The 18,997-nt window shown below is 34.7% G+C and overlaps 1 protein-coding gene across 4 annotated transcripts in view; it reads left to right on the top strand.

Annotated features, from left to right (window-relative positions):
• LOC136040755 (carnitine O-palmitoyltransferase 1, muscle isoform-like) overlaps positions 1–18,997 on the top strand; it is a gene marked incomplete at its 3' end in the record, with an annotated part of 75,277 nt that overhangs the window by 13,516 nt on the left and 42,764 nt on the right. The window contains 1 exon segment of one of the 4 annotated variants that reach the window (XM_065725069.1): positions 14,722–14,793. 4 annotated transcript variants of the gene reach the window in all.

Here is an 18,997-nt window from a genome sequence, read left to right on the forward strand (position 1 = left end):
ATTGGGTTTGACCCCCCCCCCTGGACATTTTTCTCTGCAGCTCAGAAAAAATCCTATAGACAAGTTTTTGGTGTGTTTTTCAAAGTGCTCTTCTCCCTGAACAAAAGTCTACAATAGTCTTGCCATGGCATAATCTTTTTAGCTTTTAGACAAATTGTTGGGCCAAACTCTCACCTGACTTCTAAGCATGAGTAAGCAGTGAAAATTTTGATCTGCCAAAGTTTGACCACCAAATGGTATTGTCATTCATGAATTTTTGAATCTTGTTTGGGCCTTGTATTGCCTTCAAATGGCTTTCAGAACTGATTATCTAATTTACCCTTACTGTATTACTGTATGCATATCTACCTTAATTCTGCAGTATGATGATAGGCTATCATAAATAAGGTAAAATAATCATTTATGTGCAACTCCAAAAAACTTGGGTCAGCTTTGCCTCGCATAGAGAATCTGTCTTGGCTTTACTCTAATTAGCTCTGGTTTTTATTTTTTCATCACAACTTAAACAAGTTGAAATATATATATATATATATATATATATATATATATATATATATATATATATATATATATATATATATATATATATATATATAATATATATATATATATATATATATATGTATATATATATATATATATGTATATATATATATATATATATATATATATATATATATATATATATATATATGTATATATATATATATATATATATATATATATATATATATATATATATATATATATATATATATATATATATATATATATATATATATATATATATATATATAATCAACAATAACATTAAAAAAAAAACAACAGTAAGCCACCCAAAAAACAATTAAACGACAATAACATTAAATAAATAATTTTAATGAAAAGAATTATCCATGTTAATGGGGTAGTCCCATTAACATGGATGGGATGGAATGACCCCTGAATTGCAAAGGCCATTTAATTAGAATAAATAGATCTTGAAATTAATAAAAATACAGTAGGCTTGCTCCTTACTACAGTTCGTTACCACAAACTGTTTGATAATGAAAAAAAACAAGGCTCCGAGAAACATACAGAAGGGAGTATACAAAATTCCATGCTCTTGTGGTAAATTGTATGTAGGAAGAACACAGCAGAATTTAGAAAATAGGTTACAACAACACAAAAATGCCATAGACTGCTTGCTAAAACATGATCAAAAATCTGAAACATTTGAATCAGCTGTAGCAGAAGACGTATTTAATTTTCCTCATCACAGTATTTTATTTGATCAGACAAAAATTGTAGATACGTCTGAAGGATTTTTGCAAAGGTTCAGAAAAATTACTGAAATAAAAAAGATTATCTATGGGGGTATTAGTATTATAAACTCAATTTATAATAATTTAATTAAGGAACAGGTAAAATCTTCAACCAGTAGTTTTTTACACAAATGTCCTGGAAACAGTAATAACTTAGCAAACGAAAGTCAGAATGGGGTCAAAGCTGGGAAATGTCAACGAACTACAGCTAAACTAGAAAACAAAAACTCAATTTAATTTATAATTTTTGAATTTGGTGTTTAACCTGTGAGATTTAATTAGTGGTGATGGACCCGGGGTTTGGTGACCTTTTTTGTTTGTTCAAATAAATATAGTCATGACTTTTAATAGATTCCAATATATAAACTGAATGTTGACACGAGAGTGATCCAAGGTTTCGCTTTGGTTTCATTCTTATATTGTAACATCACTGCTGGATGTTTGTTTATAATTTGAGTTGTTCTTATTTTTTTGAATAATTTTGGTTTTGTTTTTTTCGTTTTTTTTTCCGTTGAGAAAGTCTCCCGGAGATGGGGCCGAAATATTCGGAATATGTTTTAATGAAAGTGCTGTTTTGTTTTTATTTTTTGTTCACTACTTTGTTGAAATTAAAACCTGTTTTTTCTTGCTTAATTTTTCGTAAATGGAAAAGCAGTGTGTTCTAAGAAATTAGTAATCAATCTAGACTTTTCCCAGTTAAAGATGGTTACGGGGCCACAATTATTGATAAGGAAAGATATGGGCAGAACATTTTGGGAATGTGCTAAACCAGGACAAAGTTGCAGGAAGAGATATTGACGAAAATGACCAAGTTTGTGACACCTTGGATGTGAAGAAAGATTAATTTTGTGAGGAAGAATTAGTGACAGTACTAAAAGGATTAAAATATAATAAGGCCCCAGGTGTTGATAGAGTGGTAAATTAGTTTCTTAAATATGGTGGTTATGAGGTTAGAAAAGATTATTGAATATTATGAATATGGTTTTTGTAAAAAAGGAAATACCTGGAGATTTTTGGGAAACCCTAATCAAAAGGTATCACCAAAAGAAAGGTGAGAAGAGTGAGTGTGGTAATTATAGAGGCATTAGACTGGTTTCTTTAGGTAGCAAATGACTTAGTATGATCATACTTTTTACAATTAAAGATGGGGTAGACAAGGTTATAAGAGAAGAACAGTGCGGTTTTAGGAAGGGTAGAGGATGTGTCGACCAAATTTTCACTCTTAGGTTAATAATTAAGAAGTGTCTAAGTCATCAAACACCTTTAGTCTTCGGTTTTAGATTATGAGGAAGCGTTTGATTCAGCTGATAGAATAATTTTAACCAAGGTCTTATCCTTGTATGACATACCAAACAAGTCAAACAGTTCATGGCAACGAACTGTAAGTTACGAAGACGCTGCTCAATAGTAACCGAAACTCTAAAAAACGGAATTTTGGTACCAATATATTCATCAAAAGAATCGGATTTTTATGCTAATTTTAAATATATAAGTTTCATCAAGTTTAGTCTTACCCATCAAAATAACGAGCCTGAGAAATTTGCTTTATTTCCGAAAAAAAGGGGAAACACCCCCTAAAAGTCATAGAACCTTAATGAAAATCACACCATCAGATTCATTGTATCAGAACCCTACTGTAGAGGTTTCAAGCTTTTGCAAGAGGGCCCATTCGAATGGAAATTAAAAGTTCTAGTGCCCTTTTTAAGTGAGAAAAAAATTGAAGGGCAACTAGCCCCCCCCACGCTCATGTTTTCCCAAAGTCAGAGGATCAAAATTCTGAGATAGCCATTTTCCTCAGTATAGTCAAAGTATATGATAACTATGTATTTGAGGACAACTTAATCCCCCACAGTCGCTGGGGGAAAGGCTGCAAGTTATGAACTTTGCACATTGTTTACATTTAGTATTGGCTATTGGTAAGTATACAGATTTTTTTAGGGAGTTTTTTTTTCTGGTGGGGGGGGGGGGGTCGGGAGATTTGATTACATGGGAGGGTCTTTTCATGCTTAAGAGAATATCCGTGAAGGGGCGCTGGATTTCCCAGCATTATTTAAAAAAAAACAATCAGAAATTTAATTCAAAAAAAGTTTTTTTCAACTTTAAGTAAGGAGTGACATTGTAACTTAAAACGAACAGAAATTATTACGTATATGAGGGGATTCGTCCCCTCGTCAATATCTCGCTCTTTATGCTAAAGTATTTTTAGTAATTTCAAAAGAGCTATTTATTCTACTTAAACGGCCTTTGTGATTCAGGGGTCATTCTTCAATAATTGGAACAAAATTTGAATTTTAGCGTAAAGAGCGAGGCATTGAAGAGGGGGTGAACCCCCTCATATTACGTATATGAGGAGCTTCGCCCCTGGTCAATACCTCGCTCTTTACGCTAAAGTTTGAATTTTTTATATAATGGCCGATATAAGCAAACATTTGTTTGTGTTATTTTCTGGCCAATCTTAGCATTTAATTTTATGTTAAACAGCTTGATAACTATAATTTGTGTGTGATAATAAACCAAAGATATTGTATGTCTTCCGCTTATGTTTGTTGTTAAATAAAAAAGCAAGTTTTTTTCAACTGAAAGTTCTTTCATTCTTTTCAGTCATTCGAGATTTGCTCAACTTGTGACTTTCATGCTCATAAAAAATAGTTTTGACCTCTTTGGCTCTTCTGTTACTTATAAAATTACAAAATTGCTTTCTGGACTGCTTTCCAGAAGTAATTAAAAAATTAGTTCCACAAATATCGCTAATTTAAGTTATGTGGGAGAATCTTTCCATGGCAAAATTTCTCATGGGGAAGGGAATTTTCCATGGAGGGGAAGCTGTATTTCGCAAAATTGCTTAAAAAAGGATCAGCAATTAAATAAAAAACAAGTTTTTTCAAATGAAAGTTAGAAGCAACACTAAAACTTAAAACGAACTTAAAATATTATGTATATGAGGGGGGTTGTCTCTCCTCAATAGCTCGCTCTTACGCTAAAAATTCTTTTTTAACTTTTAAAACAGGTTATTTTTTATTTGAACAGCCTTTTTGATTCAGGAGTCATTCTTTAAACAACTGGAACAAAATCAAACTTAGGTTATTCTAAGATTATTATTAGTTTAAAAAAGTAAAATTAATTTGCAAATTTCGTTTTAATAATTCATATGCGGTGAGCCAAATTCAAAACCTATAATTTTCAACGTCTCACTCTTTACGATAAAGTTTTTATTGTTCTAAAAATTGGAGTTGTGAGAAAGAGTCAAACTTTAGCGTAAAGAGTGGGGCGTTGAGGAGCGGACAGCCCTTTTCATATACGGAATAATTTCTTTTCGTTTTAAGTTTTAATGTCGCTCCTTACTTTCAGTTAAAAATTGTTTTATTTATTTAATTGACTTAATAGAAGGTAGGGGAAATGGCCAATAATGGGATATTTTGTCACCCTTAGTTGGACGACCACCAAAAACGAGTATGTGCACCGCATAAATACTGCGAAATTGTCAAATAGTGCTGCCATGCATCTAATAAAAGTCATTGCCATGCCCAAGACGAAGCAATACATCTTTTGTGTTTTTCAAAGGTTATCCACTGTTCACATTTGTAAACGCATATTTGGAGATGATGTTTATTGGGCCAAAGTATATTTCATTATATATAGCTGAAATAATACCTTGCTCAATTGTATGCATAATGTATCCCTGCTATAAGTAATTAAATCTAATAGGAGGATTCTACTGGAAGTTTCCAACACCAAACTAACAGAAATCGCTGTTAAGATTCTGAAATCGTAGAGATCCTTTGGTTTTGTGTTCCCTAGGGGACACACCCCCTCTGTCGTCTAAAGAATATGTATCTAAAAGACAAGTCTTTTAAGTTTTAAACAAGCTAGTTTCATTTTATGCTTGTTTCAAGCTTGTTTTTCATCCATGGGTTTAAATTGTTGATAAATGGACCTAAACAAAAAATCAAAACATTTTTTTCAGAAATAGTATCAGTTGATATACATAGTTGAAATAAAAAATAATGATTAATCATTCAAATTTAATTTAAAAAAGGGTAAGTATTCGGAAAATTTTAATCTGAAAACTTTTATCCCTCATTTTCGTTCATATTTCGTAAATTATAAAATTTGTTGCTTTTAAAGAATTTGCTATTTTCGAAAAAAAAATTAAGCATAAATTTTTTAACTTATTTTAAAGTTTATTTTTTTAATACTCTGTTTTTGGAAGCATAATTGGTCTACACTTTAGATTGGCTTGTTATGACAATTCTTGCTTTGTCATCAAATCTATAAATATCATAGCGTTTTTGAGATCGACGAGTTCAATTAACTCAAGCTCAAGCAAACCCCTAAAACTAATAAAAAAAAAAAAAAAACAGTAATCTGATGCCAACAAGAATGCATGGGCAAAAAATTCATAAGCTGTCATGACGTCATATTTTTACTCTTCCCACACAATACAGACAGATGACGTCATTTTGCCTTTCCAAAACTTTTAATTTGTGACGTCATACAGTGTACTTAAGGAGCGGGCGAACTAGCAGTTTAACTCAGATTCAATATAGCAATGTCAAGTACGACATATAGTAATATGTATGAAACATACAAATGCAATGACTACGAAGTCTACGAGAATTTCGAAGACATAGATACAACTTCAAACACGTGCAACTACGATGGCGGTTATGATTTGGAGGAATATTTTACATATGGCTACAACTACAGATATGCATCCAAAGTGAAACCAATTCCACGAACTACAGAAATATTGCCTTGCAACAGCAACTACGTCTACAGCATTAAAATCAGAAAATTCAAACCTGATCTAGAGATGTCATCTGAGTCAGCAGAAACTGACGGGGTGCAAAAGGAGACTTGGGGTGCATTTGAAAAAGAAAGATTGTATTTTGGCTCAAGGATCCAAAGGCTGAAATTGAATGAGAAGGGAGAAAGAGACCCAACGAAGGAGGATAGAAATGCAAGTGTCAATGAAAGGGTTTCAGAAATTTGGGATAAAATTAGTGTTAAATCTACAGAAGAACCGACGAGTGTGCCAGCTGTAAAAGCTGTTTACGTACCTCCCAGTTTGAGAAATAGAAGAAAAAAGGAAGCACCAAATCTTGCAAGTCTACAGCTATTCCCGAATCTTGGAACTGATGAAAGTGAAATTGATTGTACTATAAAGCAGACGGATAAAGAAAGTGAAGGATTCACTGAGAGAAAATGTAGAACTTCGACATTGGCTAATAATAGGCCAGTAACGAATGGGCGTGCTGTGATATCTTCTTATGTGCCTCCCAGTTTGACGAGACAAAGAAAAATGGAAAGGCCAGATAGATTTGCCAATGGTGACCATTGCAACCGAGAAATACCGAAAATGCCGATCTATGAGAGGCTGCTAATGATAAGCAGGCAGGGTAGCGAGCAAATTGCTGCAAATGAGTGTGCTGAGATTTCTACTAATGCGCCTCCCAGTTTGACGAGAAGTAGAACAATGGAGAAACCGGGTGGATTTACCAATGAAACCCGTAGCAGCCAAGCAAATTATGTACCTCCCACTGTAAGAAGCAGGCAAAGTAGCGAAAAAACTGCAGCTAAGGCTCTTACAAATGAGCGCACCGTGATATCTGCTAAGGTGCCTCCCAAGACGAAAAGTAAAAAAATGGAGAGACAGGGTGGATTTACCAATGAAACCCGTAGTAGTCGAGGAAATCATGTACCTCCTTTTGCAAGAACCAGGCAGATTAGCGAACAAACTGCAGCTAAGGCTCATATAAATGAGTGTGCTGGGATATCTGCTGATGTGCCTCCCACTTTGGCGGGAAGTATAAAAATGGAAAGGCCAGATAGATTTGCCAATGATGACCATTGCAACCGAGAAATACCGAAAATGCCGATCTATGAAAGGCTGCTAATGATAAGCAGGCAGGGTAGCGAGCAAATTGCAGCAAATGAGTGTGCTGAGATTTCTGCTAATGCGCCTCCCAGTTTGACGAGAAGTAGAAAAATGGAGAAACCGGGTAGATTTACCAATGAAACCCGTAGTAGTCGAGGAAATCATGTTACTCCTTTTGCAAGAAGCAAGCAGAGTAGCGAACAAATTGCAGCAAAGGCTCACATAAATGAGCGTGATGGGATATCGGCTAATGTGCCTGTCAGTTTGGTGAGAAGTAGAAAAATGGAGACATCTGTTGCTGTTACAGAGGCATTCTTTCCAACACCACAAAGTGCTAACGTTGAACCAGATGTACAAGAAGATATACGCCGGATATACTGGCAAAACCGGTTTCCAGTCCTTGAAACAGCTGTTGCTGCACTAGAGGTATCAAATTTGGACACTACTTGCAAAAAAAATTCATCTGAATCAAATTTGGATGCCTGGAATCCACTTTATAGGATATTCAAGGAGTCTAATAAGGAGGATGCAATCTGCTTCGGAGGACCAATTCGTCGATTCTTCGAAAGTCAGTTGATTCTTCAGAGCTTTAGAAAATGAACATTTTAAATTGTAAAAATTTTTGTAGATTGTAAAGTTGTTGATTGTAAATATAAATTGTAAACTGCAAATAGTCTGAAAGTAAACCTTGTAGGTCTTAAGACTGGATCCGAGATGGAAATTTGTATTCTTAAATCAACATTTGACGGTTATTTCCTCTCAAATTATTAGCATTTACTGGATATTATATTAAAGGGCTAATTAATATGTATTCTATCTTCTAACCATAAATGGAGGGTAGAGGATAACTTCATTGATTCCGGGATCATCTTTATTGTGAAAAGCATGGTGCATGAAAGAAAAAGATCGATGTTTGTTTTTATCGATTTATTGCATTATTTTTTCTTCTAATTTATAAACTCGATTCCCCAACAAAGGGGAACTTTCCGAAGACGAGCGTACAAATTTTCGACTGGGAGGGGTAGGAGGGAAATTCAAATACTTTTAGAGGAATTTCCCACGGGGAAGGGAGGGGAAAATTTTCCATGTGAAAATTTTTAGGAGGGTAGAATTTTCTGTAATTTTGTATCTTTTGAGATCGCAGCAACTCACGACAGCTAAGAAACTATATATATGAATAGAATAGCTTATATCTCACTATTCTCCAATATATATATATATATATATATATATATATATATATATATATATATATATATATATATATATATACATATGAGCGGTTTTGAGAGGTTTGTTGGCTCCCCAAAAGATGTGTAGCACTATATGACGGGCGAACATTTATCTTTAATCAGCTTAACATTTCATGTCTATTCTGCATAAGTCTGACAACTGTACTTTCAGGATATGCTATTGGCCTAAATTACCAATATCTCAACACTTACAGACCTAATCTCCATAGGTAATCATAGATGCGGCCACTCCTTCACCCTACTCTGTTCAAAGCTTCATTCTTTGCTCTGTCTTCTAAAATTCTCAATTCCTTTGGATATTTTCCTGTGAATTCTTTCCAGCCCATCAGTGGACTTTTTGTTTTGCACCGTTGGGACTACGATCAAGTAAATATTCGATCTGGCCCTGCAAATCTTTCTTTCATTATAGACTCAGAGAGTGGGACCAAACTGCATTTTCTGTGAACCCTGTATTATATCCGTCCGCTCTAGTGACCCCCTCAAACAATGCTTCTGGAGAGCATTTAGCACACATTGCTTAAACCTTGAATCACTTCTGTTTCAACGGAATTATGACCAGCTTCCTTTACCATGTCTTCTCGTGTCTTAGTTTTTTTTAAACTTTTATTTCCATTCTTTCAAACTTTTTCAGATGCAAAAAAAAAACATCATGCACCTTAAATATTTTTGAGTATTCTCCCTTACGGATGTACTACCTTTACCAGTGAAATTACCCCTTCGAAATATTTTATTCTCATCTAACACTACCAGGTCACCTTCTCTTGTTCTTTCGTTAGGTTACTTGCTCCTCTTAACTCAATTTTATAAGCTTATTCTCGCGCCCTTAACTCCGGAGACCCTCGGAATTCGTTTATTTTACCAATACTTAGACCATGGACATTCAATTCGTTTGCATAAAATCAATCTTCCCATATAACATTTCTGTCCTCGGTAGCCAGAACTATATTTTCTTTTATGGAATCCATTAGTTAATTAGTGCAGTCGAAAATAAGACATAGTCCTCCTTAAGTCTTGACTTTACAAGAAATCAACTAGTCACTTTGATACATAAGCCTACTTATCTGATATAAATTCTGGGGATGATACCTTCTTGAAAGTATTTGTATGTGCTGAAACAAATGCCTGTTCACAGTCTAGTAAACTAAATTCCGAAGGACAGAATGTCTGCCTTATTTGCACATTAGTTACTTGAGAACATCGTTATGAATAATTATTCGATTCAACCTTTCTTGGTCTCAGTAATCTTTCCCTAAAAAATCACTAGACTCTGTCTTAAGGAGTACAGAAAAGGCAATGGGAGACCACGGAACCAAATGGAGAGGAAAAACTCTCCTGGACTTAGATTATGGTGATGGTTTAAGAATCCTAAATGAAAGTGTGGGCAAAATGAATGAAGTTTTAGAGGTTTTGCTAGTTCAGGGTGCTAGAATAGTTAGAAAATTACTGTTAAGAAGACTAAATCACCAAGGCTAAGAATAAGTGACGAGGAAAAAGGTGACGTTGGGTAACGAAAAGATTGATCGGGTGGGCAGCTTCATTTACCTTGGTAGTATTATTAGTAAAGACGGTAGGAGTATTGAAGATGTCAAAAGTTGAGTAGCCAAGACTCAGGGTGTTTTTCGTTAAAAAAAAAGTTTGGATGAATACGAAGATAAGTCTGCAAACCAAGATTAGAATGTTGGAAGCTACAGTGATTACAGTGGTGAAATATGGCGGATGAAGATTTGCTAGATGTTTTCCAGAGAAATTGCCTACGCATTGTTCGGGGTCCCTGGCTGACTGACCGTACTTCAACAGGAGGTTCAATGTGGTTTAACACTGCTTTCTAGGGCTATAATGAAATAAAAAGGTTGAGGTGGCTAGGGCACGTTCGGCAGATGAAGAATGACAGCTTGACGAAGATTGTCCTTTTCGTTCAACCGTCTAAGTTTAAACAGAAAGCAGGACATCCTCATTTGGGATAGGAGGATGCATTGAAGAAGGATTTCAAGGAAATGGAAACTTCATGGGAGGGTGTAAAGAGGGATGTTTTTATTAATTGTGATGGAGAAGGGGTGTTCTTAGCTCTGTTGGCCTCAGGCGGCTTGCTCCTGCGACGAGTTGTTAGTAGTAGTTGTAATAATTCTATTTTTTTTTTACAAAAACTGTATTTTTGTAGATAAGTTTTCTACAAAATCGCCACTGCATGGCTCTCTTTCGAAATGGTTTACCCATCCCTTCTAATTCTTTTTCTATTGTTTATCGAGGTGGAATTCATCTCTTTGACTGAAACTTGTCTAGACAGGCTCCTTTTGTCAAACTGAAAGGCATCTTAATGCAATATCTTACTATTATTTCTATTTATATCTTCACTTTATAGATCCTCAATAATTTGATACACAGCCTCTATTTCACGGTTTCTTAATTCATACTGTAATTCCTCTTATTGGTATGTCTAATGCTCCTCTAGACCCCTAACTTTGAGGTCAAGGGCCCACGCCTAATGGCCTTATTGAAGTCAGGGGCTAAGGTAGTTTTAGCCAGGGCTGTGGAGTTAGTTTCTGATTTTTAATAGGTTTTGCTGAATATAGTCGTTATACTGAAAGTGTCTGGAGTTGGAGTCGATTATAGCTTATAAAATCCATTCGAATGAAGCTTTAAAACATGGCTGTGGAGTCGGATTTTTAGTAATTTTTCGCTGAATGGGGTTGGTATATTGAAAATTCATGGAGTTGGTTATAACTTAAAACCGACTCCACGGCCCTGGGTTTAACTGAGTTGAAATTAAACTCAATGGAAAATATACCTTTCTATTTTCAATTTGGAAACCAAAAATTCCTGCTACTAGTAAACACTTACCCTCAGAAGTCTATATCTTTAAGATTTTCAAACTGCCGTGTTGGTCACAAATTTTTCTTCCATACCTCTGTGGAGTGTTCGTCCATAGGTCCATATTATATATATATATATATATATATATATATATATATATATATATATATATATATATATATATATATATATATATATATATATATATATATATATATATATATATATATCCACATAAATAAAGAAAATTCCAATAATTGACGATATGACTGTATAGAGGCTTCCCACTAGAAAATACTAAGCTTCAGAGGAATATATCTAATGACAGTCAGTCTGTTTTCCTTTTTTTTTCTGGCAAAAAAAAAATGTCCATATTTACATATAGTGAAAATAGCATTTAATTGATGTGGTCACTGCACAGAGACTGTTTTCAGACCAAATTGAAAATTAACAGTGTATGTGAGTGTATTATCGGCCCCGCCATTGAATTAAATGTCAAACTGAAAATTGATAGTGTATGTAATTGAAGATGTATATAATAAGCTTATCGGCCGGGCCATTGAATTAAATGTCATACTGAAATTTAATAGTGTATGTAATCGAAAAAGCTCCTTTTTTCAATTATTTGAGAAATCATACTTTCGGGATATCCATTATCTACTAGAATATCCTGAACAAAAAATTGTTCACTACTCATGCATTCTGGTGGTGTTAATTTTAACACTCTATCAACTAAAGAAATAGCTATAGCCCTTTTTACTTGGATCGGGTGATTTGATGCGAAAGACAAATAACGGTTGGTGTTAGTCGGTTTAGGGTGAATCGAAAAAGCTAATTCGGTATTATTTCTATGGATCCAAATATTCAGAAACGGTAGCTTATTCTCTGTTTCTTTTTCAATTGTAAAAACTAATTCCCCTCCATATGTATTTAACTTTTCCAGAAATGATATGGGGAAACTATGATTCCCCATAGTTCCAACGTCATCCAACGTCATATATCTGCCCCAAAATTTAGGTTTTAAAGAATATGTTTCTATAGCTAAAATTTAAAACGTGGTTTTGAGCTAAATATAAAAGAAGGGAAGGGGCATGAGAGGGGGACTAGTTACCCTCCAATATTTGTGGTCACTTAAATAAGGCACTGAAACTTTTAATTTCCTTCCGAATGAGCCCTTTCCCGACCTTCTAGGACCATTTGTTCAAGAAGATCACCCCTGGGAAAAGAGAAAAAAAAATAATAGATAAACAATAAACAAACACACATCTATGATCTTTTTTTGGCAAAGAGTACAAAATTCCACATTTTTCCAGATGGGAGCTTGAAACGTCTACAGTTGGGGTCTCTAATACGCTTAATCTGTGCGATTTTCATCAAAATTGCTTGACTTTTTGTGGGTATTTCCCCTCTTTTTCGAACATCATGCAAATTTTCTCAGGCTTGTACCTTTTTATAGGAAACATTGTACCTGACAGATTTTATATATTTGGAATAAGCATAAAAAGTCAATTTCTTTTCTGTATCTGTTATCGTTATCAAAATTCCGTTTTTAGAGTTTTGATTACTAATCTTCCGACTCCCTCCTTGCTTACAGTTCGTTACCCCGAACTGCTTGAATAAAATGGTCAATCAGTATTTGTATAAAACGGTCTAAGGTTTTTAGCACTTCCGAAAAAACTTACTATTCTAAATAAACGGCCCATGTGTTTCATGGTCGTTCTTAAAAATTGGGACAAACAGTAAAACTCTAGCGTAAAGAGCAAGGTATTGAGAGGTGGGCAACCACCTCTCAATACTGTTACTCAAAATGTTGCTACTGAAAAACTTCTTTTTAATTTAATTTCTGATATTTTTCAAATAATGCCGGTACTTCCGGCTCACCCTCATTGAAAAATCCCTCCTCTCACCGGAAACTCCTCCATGGGAAGTTCCTTTAAAAAAAAATACTCTCCCCCTGAAATTTCTTCCGGACAATTAAATACTTCCTAAAAATCCCCCCCCTTCCGTAAAATTTCTTGCAAAGAATTTGGCCTGAAAAATTATCCTTAATATACTTTCATTTGAAAGAAAACCTTAAGCTCTAATCGTTTTTCCAATCACTCTGGAAATCACCCTTCCGTGGAAATTTTCCTCTGAAATCAAAACATGCTGATAATTTTCCCCGGGACAATTCCTTCGGAGCATCTCCACATGTGAAATTGAGCTGACAAAGAGAAAGTAAGACAAGTAAAAAGAATTCCATATAGGAAATTCTGTCAAATTCCCCCAGTATAAAATTTTCCTGGAAAGTTAACCCTCGGAAAATTCCCTCCCAATGAAAAATTATCCCCATGGAATCCCACCCAAGCACAAAATCCCACCCCTCCCCCGAAAAATGTCTGCATACTTCCCAATATCAAATACTATACGTAGACAATAGCCTTATCCCGGCTATTGTCTCCTATTGTAGTGTAGTGTCCTAGTGTAGGCTATTGTCCGGCTATTGTCCCCCGCACCTGCGGGGGGTATGTTATCTCCAAAACATAGTTTTGGGACATTTCAACTGTGCTAAGCAAAATGGCTTTCTCCAGATTTTGATCGAAATTCCACAAATTTTTGGAAAAAATGGACGTGGAAGGGGGGCTAGTTGCCCTCTAATGTTTTTGGTCACTTGAAAGGGCACTAGAACTTTTAATTTTCGTTCCAATGAGACCTCTCTAGGTGTTCCAGGACCGTTGGTTCGACACGATATCCCCTGGAAAAAAACAAATAAACACGCATTTGTGGTCTTTCTTCTGGTAAAAATATAATATTTTTGCAGATAGGAGCTTGAAACCTCTACAGTAAAGTTCTCTGATAAGATGTGATGATGTGATCTTCATGAAAATTCTTTGATGTTAAAGGTTGTTTCCCTCCTTTCCGAATATCAGGCAAATTTTCTCAGCCTCGTAGATTTTTATGGGTAATACTAGACTTAATGAATCTTACATATTTAGAATCAGCATAATAAGCCGGTATTCTTGATATATCTATTGATATCAAAATTCTGCTTTTAGAGTTTCGGTTACTATTGAGCTGTGTCGCTCCTTACTTACAGTTCTTTATCACGAACTGTTTGACTTTAAGACTTTAGCGTTAAGAGCGAGGGATGAGGAAAGGGCAGCCCCCCCTTCATATACGGAATAATTTCTGTTCATTTTAAGCTTTAGTAATGCCCCTTGCTATCGATTAAAATTTATTTATTCATTTAATTCTAATACAAAAGTTAAAAACATCATGCGGAGAAGAGGTACTATATAAACCATGATCTCGAACTGTTTTTTCAGCCCTTGATGTCATTGGAAAAAATGATTTTGGTGCTTCATTCTAGATTAATAACACAAATGAAGTTTGCTTTAAAAAAAAACAAACAAAAAAAACCTGACATAGAGCTACTCAATTTAAAAACCTTATGGCAATTTTTGAGCGTGTGTCTAATCAATTCCGGTTTTTAAAATTTCAGTGTCCTTATTCAGTATTCTAGTTGTGCATGTAAGGATTGTTGTAAGCTATTGTTTGTTAACTCTTGGTAGGCGAATTTCTCTTTTTTGGGAATATATTGGTTTTATTCATGTCAAGGATAAATGGACTTGCTACCCTCCCGGGAAGCATTAATACTCTAAAATGTGAAATTGCATGACACTCATGAAAAATATGATACTCCTTTGGCAAAATACATTTTTCTAACTTCTCCCCCACCCATCAAAACTTTTTTTCACCCATGAAAACTGGCTGCTTTTATTTTATCGATAGTTAACTAGGTATATGCCTTGAGAAGGAAACGTGCTAATAAAACAATTTATACTTCATAATATGCAAAATAATTGTAGCTAACACGCCTTACATGCAGTCCCGCTATAATTTACCTCCCCCCTGATGTGCTAATAAAATATATAGCCGAAATTATATTTTTCCCGTCAATTCTCCCAATGCGTCTCTCTTGTTTCATCCCGTGTAGGCTACCTGTAAATTTATAGATGATAATTTGTGGTAGTTTTACGCTTGGAAGATTATTTAAATTTATTTCTGCTCATTTTTGGTATAATGGAGCTCTTTACTTTTCTTTGAAAAACTTGTTTTGCGGGAAAAGTTTTTAAATTAATATCTGTTCATTTTATATTGACACAGTCTTATTCATGGAAAAGAAATAATATTTTATATCTTTTCGTTTTTTTCTATAAGAATTCGTAGTTTGGCTTACTATTTGTATGTTGGAGAAACTTTTTCAATAATTTTTAATCCTCACATAAATAGTATTGTTCAATTTAGTTTTATACCTCCTCAAGTTGAATTGAAAAATAAAACTTGATATCGTTCCCAAAAAATTCTTTCTATGCTGTTTGACAATATGGATACACTTACACTCTTTTGATTTATTTAAATTGCAAGCGCTGAAGCAGTAATAGTAGTAGCCCCGAAAATTTCAACTTAATACCCCAGTCGTTCTCGATATACTGAAGAGGTTTCTTATTTGTAACCAAGCACACATTGCCTTTTGATTATTTTTTTTTTATTTTATTTTTATTTTTTTACAGCATAATGGGCTAATTGCGTAATTTTCGGAGGTTGACATACCCAATATCCGTAGAGACATAGTTACTGGACCGTTCTACTATGCTGAACAAAATGGCTGTCTCAAAATTTGACTGGATGTGTTGGGAAAATGAATTGGCTCGGTAGGAGGGCTGCTTGCCCTCCAATCTCTTTAGACTCTCAGAAAGGGCACTAGAATTCTTAATTTCTAATCGGATTAACTCCTTTAAAGTTTCCATGATGTTTCTAGCTATTATAGAGCGGCGCTGCCAATGATATTGCTAATATGTCCTTTTGAAAACCTGCATGCACATAGTTATTGCTTTTAATTGAAACACCCCTAAAAATTCCCTGAAAAGTTTCACCTTAATACCCTTAGCGTCATTAATTACAGTAACTGTAGTGTATTGACAGTACAGATGTAGTCCCTTCTGGCTAGTTCAAAATCCGCCGCAACTTACCCTTAAAGGTCTAACTTAATAATGTAAGCCGTTTTCGAGATATTGCTTTGTCTCCTTTTTGAAAATACACATGCTCATAGTTCGTTTTGATTTAGTTCAACATCCGCCTAAATATTCATTGAAAGTTTCACCTTAATACTCTTAGCTTGTGACGTAGCAATAGCTATAGAAGCATTAGTAGCAGTATGCGCATTTCGCGTTGGTCTCTTCAACATCCCCTTCAACACACGCTGAAAGTTTCAACTTCATGTCATCAACTGTTCCTGAATTGTTTCTGGTATTTCCTCTTGGCAACCCGTGAGGATATAGTGTGTTCCGATTTAGCTCTATACACTTTCCCAAACTTTTCGCCTTAATACCCTTAATTTTAGTAGGAGCAGTAGAATTAATAGTAGTGGCCTTAGCTATAGTGGCAGAAAGTAGTAATAATAGTAGCAATAGTAGTATGAGTAGAAGCAGAAGCATCATAATGAATATATTTTCGATTAATTCAACATCTTCCACAACAAGCCCTGTTAGTTTCAACTTCATACCCCAATTTGTTCCTAAGAAATGGCTGTTACGCCCTTTTGACAACCTGCATACAGACGGCAAGTTGTGATATAATTCACGAGGGGAGATTGGTATTCCCAAAGACATTATTACTGGACTTTTTAACAATGTTGAACAGAATAGCTCTCTTAAAATTTTGATCTGATGTATTATATAAGTGGAGGATAATCATCCTCCACTTCTCGCATTTTCATGTAACCTTTAGCATAATTGTTTTTGTCTCGCTTTTTTGTTGTTTTTGTTGTTGGAAAATATTTTTTCCAAGATATTCATTGGGTTATCCCATGATCTAAAGGATATACCAGGGGCTCTTTTGCAGCTTCATTGGGGGTCTAAAAGGTACATTTGGCTATATTAATGTGGTTCAAAATCACCTTAAGGGGTTTTTGATGGATGTGCCACTAAATTGATTTTGTGATAAATTTGTCCAGTTACTTTGAAGCTGAAAACATTGCGACTGTTGATGATCATCGCTTGCATTGAATGAAGGTATAGCAAAACCTAAGTTCAAGTTTAATGTATGTTTGTGGAACTCTTTAGAGAGAAATTGATGTTTTATAACAGGCCATGCCAATTCATTTGGAAATTATGGAGATAGCAATTCCAATTTGACTAAGCAGGCAACAACCCTCAAATAAATTACCTTTGTTGGCTATTTTCACGTGGAAAAATGGGGACGGCTCCACAGTGAATACATACAACTTTAAAGGGTCCCAATGACTTGTAATTACATTTGCGTAGTTTACGGCATCTTTGTAGGTTTTTACTTTAGTTTTGTCCCACAGTTTGTAGGTCTCGAATATTGTGATGGCGCTGTTCTTCTAAAATAATATTTCTTTCTTCTTCATTCTCAATTTTGACTCATTTTGATTCTCACTGTCACTTGTCTTCTAACAGCACAATTCTTTGTTCCTCACTGTCAGTTTTGACACGTTCTGTCACTCATCTTTTAACAGCATATTTCTTTGTTCTTCAGTTTTGTTGTTGAATCGTTGTAATTTTGTTCTTCATTTTCGTCAACAATTGCTTAAGATATTTTTCAGTGCCCCTTGCTCAGATTGGTCTTGTCACTTTTGATAGCTTAGGTATTTCATTTTAGCCCGTGCATTTACATCTGTCTGGCTGTTCATTTTATCTCGTCTCATTTGATGGTCCAGTTTGTTCATTTTGATCTCACCTTTCTGTCCTCTTTTGTCCTCATTTTGAGCTTCCGTTAAGTTAAGTTTTCGTCCTCTAGTTATTATGAACCTGCTGAAAATTCCCTTTGAAATTTACATCACAAAATATGAATTAATGAACTTGCATGTTTCTAAGTTTGTTCTATAAATTCTCCAAAAACTTTTGGAAAGTCTAATTTCCTTGCGTCTAACTTCGTTTTCAATTGATATAATTGCTAAACTATTTAATCTTTCCTGATCCATTGTTGATATCAGATAGTTTTTTATTGGTTTTAGCCTGGAAAATAATCTCTATCCAGAAGCAACGCTTACTGGAATTGTTTAGAATATTTCACAATTAGGAAAAAGGTGTTCATTTTAATGGGAGCGCGGGGTCCGATTGGGCCCAATCGTTCCAACCGCCCTTTATCCGTCCTTAATCGCTCTTTACTTAGGTAGCGGTATTGCGCTGCTTGTGAAAATGGCACACGTAGACTTGCGTGCTAACATAGGTGTATATATTCCCTTGTGGTTTTGCGCAGAAGTAAAAGGAGATTTATCACAGTGAGCTTTATATAAAATTATTTTTTTAATGAGCAATTAAGCGCTAAAAGCTCTCAATGCTTTAATTAAATAGCCTCTAGCACAGAATATGCTTTAACATTAAGACAGTATACAGATTGTTTGCAGCAAATACTTGTAAGTTTACAGTAAGTAGTATCCTACCCCCCTCCCACTGAAACAAAAATCAAGATTCTTACGCTCATCCCCCGATTTTCGAAAAAAAGTAGAACAGAAATGTAAAAAGGATCATTTGAAATTTTATGGTCGCCCCAAAGAAAGGAGAACCTATGGCCTCTAGAACTAGTAAGTTATCCGAAGTTTAATGTAGATCCATGAAGAAAATAATTGAACATCAACTTTTTTGTTGTTGTTTTATTGAACAGTAGACATAAGAGACGCCCTGCAGCCTATAAGAAATTGAGAGGAAATATAATTTCTCAGTATTCTTGGAAAAAAAGAATAATTT

Source organism: Artemia franciscana, chromosome 21 (assembly GCF_032884065.1).
Source record: "Artemia franciscana chromosome 21, ASM3288406v1, whole genome shotgun sequence".
NCBI classification, from domain to species: Eukaryota; Metazoa; Arthropoda; class Branchiopoda; order Anostraca; family Artemiidae; genus Artemia; species Artemia franciscana.